The sequence below is a fragment of the Arachis ipaensis genome, chromosome B05 (assembly GCF_000816755.2).
Source record: "Arachis ipaensis cultivar K30076 chromosome B05, Araip1.1, whole genome shotgun sequence".
Lineage (NCBI taxonomy): Eukaryota > Viridiplantae > Streptophyta > Magnoliopsida > Fabales > Fabaceae > Arachis > Arachis ipaensis.
The window spans coordinates 47,242,792-47,249,085 of NC_029789.2; the positions used below are offsets into that span (position 1 = coordinate 47,242,792).

Here is a 6,294-nt window from a genome sequence, read left to right on the forward strand (position 1 = left end):
TTTTCTCTCGCCTTGTTAGTTAGAGTTTTGTTCAGAGGGGTAGATTTTGTAATTGGTTTTGTATGTGTTACTATAAAGTATTATTAACATTAAGTATGTGAAAATGTGTTATTTGTTCTTGGTGAAAAATTTTCAAGATTTTATGAAACCATCGATAGATTTACACTGAGAGGCTCCTACCTTATTATTAAATATATGAGAGTTATCGTAATACCCCTGATATCAGAGTGGCGCACCCAAAAGCATGACATTCTGATATTAAGGATGTTATATTACCATTAGAAAACACTAGGTCCCGAGGGCGCGGTTCCGGCCTATGTCTTGCCATACCTACAATAGGGGGTACCACCACGATCAATATGGCTATCACAATATTGAAGAAGAAAGAGAAGCTAAGACTAGAAAAAAGCTCACAACACTAGATAATCCCACCTAAGAAATATACTGGCATCCCATTATACCCCTTACCAACCTAAACGAACACTAGGTATGGTAAAATACAGAAAGCATACGTGCCCGTAAGAACTACAAACCAGAGGGAAATACATAAATAAGGAGCTGAAACGAGAAAAAGAACATCTTAAAAATAGAGCATAACAATAACAAAGGAATCAGCAGGAGATGGTGAAAAGAATTACCATTGAATTACGGACCAATCCAAAAATCACAAAAGAAGGCTTAGTGACAAAGTAGGAAGCACCAATGAACAAGGGAGAATAGTAACTGTCAAGTTTTTCAAAATAGAACCACTTGAAGGGGAAAGTGAAGGTGGGAAAAAATAGACCTTTTGCACCAACATTCAAAACCCACTACGGCTGCTGCAGTTACAAGGCATCAGGTTGCGCAAACATTGCATCAGTTCAGAGCGACAGAAGAATGATGCCCCAAAGACCCGACGACAGTACGAATTCAAAGGCAACGACGATTGGCACAGAAACATGGGGTCCCTCAAGCTTGCAACCCACATGTTTGGGGGCACTATTCCGGGTCATGACTCCCAGCCATTCTTGGTACGACCCACACCTCCGGTCCACCATGAAGGGCACACCAAAGAAAATCCCATGAGACTAAAGAAGGAAAGATCTGATTCGACATTCCTCTAATGCTACAATTAAGACACTAAGAAAAAGGGGATCACCGCAGTCTCCCAAAATCAGGAAATTCTCAATGGTACCCCTATTCAATACAAGTAAGAAATCCAAGACTCTCTATAGGTATGCATCAAACCTATTTCCAAAGCTCCTTATCAATCACATATAGTCTAAGTTAGACGTCAGAGTACTTTTGTAAGTACGATCCTCTTTGTTCGAAAAATCAGCTTCAGACACTAAACCCGCTGGTTCCAATTCTTAATTCGTTTGTCTAGTGAGATCTCCAAACAGTTATGATCGAATTATTTTCGACAATAATTCAAATAATCATCACCTTAAATATTGTTATTGTCAAAATTTTTTATAGTATTCAATGTCTGATTAAAAAAATTTGATAATAATTATCTATAAGCAAAATTTTTTCATTAAATTTAATTCGATAATAAATTTGACACTAATTTAACTAACATAAGAGTTTTATAGTGAATTTGATGATAACTTTGAGGGTAATGAGCGAAATATCTTATAGTGATGGTGTTTTGTCAATTTTTAGCAAATCGATGGTGGTTCGATATCTAATGGTCTGGGAGCGAAACCTACTCCTCTTTGCGAGTACAAGTTTTCTAAAAGTGCATCAAAGACCCTTTAATTAGACAAGATCTAAAGAAATCTAAAAATAAAATAAAGACTTTGAAAAATAAATTTGACTGAATTTGAAATGGTTTGTATTGAATTTAAATATAGCGATAAAATACCTTCGATTAGATCAAAGGACTTTAAATTTCAAAAATAACAATACAGAAATGTAAATTTGAACAAGAAAATTAAATGTTGCTTGAAAGATAAATTTGTAAGAAACATAAAGTTTGCAAAAAATGTAAATGGAAAGTTAAAATAAGTGGAAGGAACCCTACAGGAAATTAACTCGAGGCAGATTCAGAAAGTCTCTAGGATGTGAGTGTGCTTGAGTAATTTCTGAAGCAAAGTTCCAACCTTTATATCTTCGAGCTTTCTTCTATTTATAGCCATCTCCTAGCCATCGAATCAAAGTATAACCCCCACGTGCATGAAAACATATGTAACTGTTCCCGCCTCTCTTGCTTTATACTGTAACATCCAAAAAGCAATCTTAGAAACTTGAGGTCTTTGATTTATTTCCTTAATCAAAAATAATTATTTTCGACTAACAAATTGCCCCCTTAGGATTTATGTGTTACTTTCAAAATCATTTTGAAGATGAAACACTTAATCCTAAATATGCTATTAACGGGAAGCAATTAATTAAATAATAAATGGCATTTACTTTCCTCCGTTTGACACATTTCCCATGATCTTCAATCTCTCTCCACCACTTAAGCGCCAGTACATATTTTTACAGAAACTTTTCAAAGAAGATACATTTTCCAACTCAGTAAAATTCATTGAAACCAAATTTTACCTTTATATTTTTAAATTAAAACTTCTAGATTTTGAATCAATTCCGGGCACTAAAATTATTTTATTAAAACAGTTTTTCATGAAAAACTCCGGTTCTTACAATAGGGGCAGTGTTATACTTTTGGAACAAAAGCACAAATAATTTCCATCTCCCTTGTGGAATGGTAAGACTTACACTACTCGATGTAGCTACTACCACTAGCCTTCCAGTATACCTTCCTGAAGCAACTTCCAATATGCAGCCAAATCGAACATACAAAATGACTTCAAAAACCTCCTACAGTGATTTCATCGATCATCATATGGGTCATGAAAACGATCCTGTGACTGACAAAGAGAGTATGGCATTTTTTGTACTACTGGCTAAATGCCATAGTTTTTTGTTCAAGAAGCGTTCAGATGCAAAAGTTGTTTCTCCCTCTAGCTGCTCTGTTACACGAAGGCAACCAGTTGAATTTGGCCAAGTTAATCTTGGGACACCTGTTTGAGGAACTTGGCCAGTTAGTCACTTGTCTTCGAACTAACTCCCCTTTGGCTCCTTCAACTCTGGCTAAATGCTGTATTCGAGAAGTACATGCGAGAAGATGAGGATAATACTTTTGAAAAATAGCACATTGAAGGATTTCGTCTAGCCCCTCTCTAATCAAATTTTGAAAATGCCAAGACCACTGATGACCTCTTCTAGACTGTTTTTTCTCTGTTTCACTCATGCACCAGCTTCATCAACAATAATTTGAACTTTACTCCTTTTCTTCGTCAAAACTATGGCCCTGCATGGTTCGAATGCCTTTTCTTTCCTTAAGATGATGGAGAAAATAAAATAACCAACTTAAACTGGGCACATATTCTTGTTGTTCAGGTAATCCCCATTGGATTGTCCCAATACAAAAAGGAGCAATTCAAAGTGGTCTTCTATGCTCCTCACTACATTGCTAGGCAACTTGGTTTTTCTCAAGCCTTTCCAGTACCTGTCCCTCGAAATAATCACGCTCTTTGTCATATTGAATTCACTTCAAAAGATGACATCGATCATTATCTTGCTATTAACCGATAATACCGAAGCAATTACACCCATCTTTTCTACGAACGCAGCTCATTTGTCACCCAATCCTTCTCCGAATGGTGGAACAAATACTATTTTCAGTATGATCATTCTTTCTATTGAGAATCATTCTAACTATTGAGATTTCTCCAAGAAGGACCTCGAAAAGAAAGCTCGAAGTCACAGCACAGCAACATCAACCAAAACAGAAGATTCAAAAGATTCCAACAACAACCTCTAAAAAGGTAAACCTTTGACCAAAATTTTCTTGATCTTCCTTTATCAAATTCACTCGAATACATCTCGACTCTAAAATTTTGGTTATTATTAGATTCAATCATCAAGTGAAAGTTCTTCTGATGAAAGTGACCAACCAGTACAGCCAAACATCTTTGCTCCCTTTTAAGAATCTGATTCGGAGAATGATACAGAAGCTGCATTCCCCCATCTCATTCGAAGAAGATCCATCCCGGTAATTTCACAATAATTTTGAGTTTCTCACATAAATCAAAAACATAACTTATAGAACACTTCTTTCTTATTTCAGATAAAAAAAACTGCTCAGTCTGTTTATGTTCCTTCATCTAACCCTGAATCAAAAACTCAAAGGGATCAAGCAAGACTAATACAACAAGGATCTCATTCTTCTGCCCAAACCGTAATCTCTTTTGAGCCCATCCAAATTATGTTGCTTGAAACACAAATTCTAGTCGATTTGACCCAAGATCAATCCTTACCATCAGAAGATCAACCCGCACTACAAGAAAACACGTCTATTGCCACGCTTTAAAGCGTGGCGAAAAGCTGAAAAAAACGTGGTGATAGCTTTTCGCCACGCTTTTTCTTTTGCCACACTTTTTACAACTGGCCACCCGTTAAAGTGTGGCCGTATGCGAGAGATATGGCCATGTTTTAAAAGCGTGGCCATATGGGAGATATGGCCACGCTTTTGAAGCGTGGCGATAGGTAGAGATACGGTCACGCTTTTGAAGCGTGGCGATAGGGAGAGATACGGCCACGCTTTTAAAGCGTGGCGATAGGGAGATATACAGCCACGCTTTAAAGCGTGGCGAAAGCCTTGTTAAATTAAAAAAAAATTTCTTTTCCTTACTTCATCTTCATTACTACACTATAAATTTTCAATCCTTTTTTATTACCAAACCTAAAAATTACAATTGAAGATGAAAATGAAGCAAAATTACATGATTTAAAACCGAAAAAAAAAAGATAGATCATCATGATAGTAGTTCTTCTTGGCTCCTAATGCAATTGTATGAACTTTTTCAACATCAATCCAAGCCTCTGCAGCCTGCAGAACCAGATCCAAATCTTCTTCATAAAAAATAAAAGGCATAATAAAAAAAGTACACAATCGGTGAGTGGCAATAAATAAAACAATGACTCCTTCATCAACCAGAAAAAACTAGAACACCACTTTAAAACACTTGTAGATATGTTAATCAATAGTTACACATTAACACAAGCAATAATTTTAGACTGGAATCGGTTCTAACCGCTTTTGCATTGACTGGTTAATAGAATTTTTTATTTATATTCTTCTAAAAAAAACTAGTGCAAATATTTACTCCTTAAGTATTTAGCTTTGTCCTATGATGTTTGAATAAGGAGTTTCTTGGAACCAAATGATATATAATGCTGTATCTCTAACTCATAATGATCAAGTGTCATTATCTTTTTAATATAATCTTCAAACTTCAGAAATGAACATGATTGGTTGAGATATTGATGGTGCAATGTGCTCAGATTAAGTGTATTATGAACCTATGTGCTCCATAAGAGTTGCAACCCCATCGCAAAACTGTAGTAGTTCCATCTCTTTCTATTAGAAATTTAGAAATAGCTAGCTCAATTTCTTTGTATCATAATGAATAATGAATATCAATTATCTTTTCTTTTTGTATGTGAAGTAATAAATATGATGCACATCAAAGATAGTTATAAATAACTAAGATATTAATAGGAACACAAAATTGAGACTATGTTATAAATAACTCCTAAATCAAACAAAGACGCTTCTTCAACAAATACGCAGATATAAGATCCTCACAAAGTCAAAATAGTATATCTAATAGGACTATAGTAGAAAAATAGAGAAGACTTAGATTACCAGCTCAACTTGTTTGGAGGCCCCAAAATCTGCAAGTTTAATGCAACCTTTATTATCTACAAGAATATTGGCCCCCTGAAATTGATTACAATTAAACATTAGTAACTCAAAAAAGGAGATCTGACATGCTAATCAATGATACTACAAGAAAAATCACATTATTATTGTTATTATTATAAAATTAATGAAACAGTAATTGATGAGCGGATATTTTATATGCTTTTTGGGGTTAATTTCATATAATTTTTAGTGTATTTTAGTTAGTTTTTAGTTTATTTTTAGTAGTTTCTAGGCAAAATTCATATTTCTGGACTTTACTATGAGTTTGTGTATTTTTCTGTGATTTCAGGTATTTTCTGGCTGAAATTGAGGGAGCTGAGCAAAAATCTTATTCAGGCTGAAAAAGGACTACTGATGCTGTTGGATTCTGACCTCCCTGCACTCAAAATGGATTTTCTGGAGCTACAGAACTCCAAATGGCACGCTTCCAATTGCGTTAGAAAGTTGACATCTAGGGCTTTCCAACAATATATAATAGTTCATACTTTTCTCAAGGATAGACGACGTAAACTGGCGTTCAACGCCAGTTCCATGCT

At 35.2% G+C, this 6,294-nt stretch overlaps 1 long non-coding RNA gene across 1 annotated transcript in view; it reads right to left on the reverse strand.

Annotated features, from left to right (window-relative positions):
- Positions 4,806-6,294, reverse strand: part of LOC107641847 — a 3,363-nt gene continuing 1,874 nt past the window's right edge. Inside the window, exons 3-4 of the long non-coding RNA XR_002347866.1 lie at positions 5,699-5,773; positions 4,806-4,879 (exon numbers count right to left, since the gene is read on the reverse strand). This is a non-coding gene — a long non-coding RNA (uncharacterized LOC107641847). The remainder of the gene's footprint in view (positions 4,880-5,698; positions 5,774-6,294) is intronic.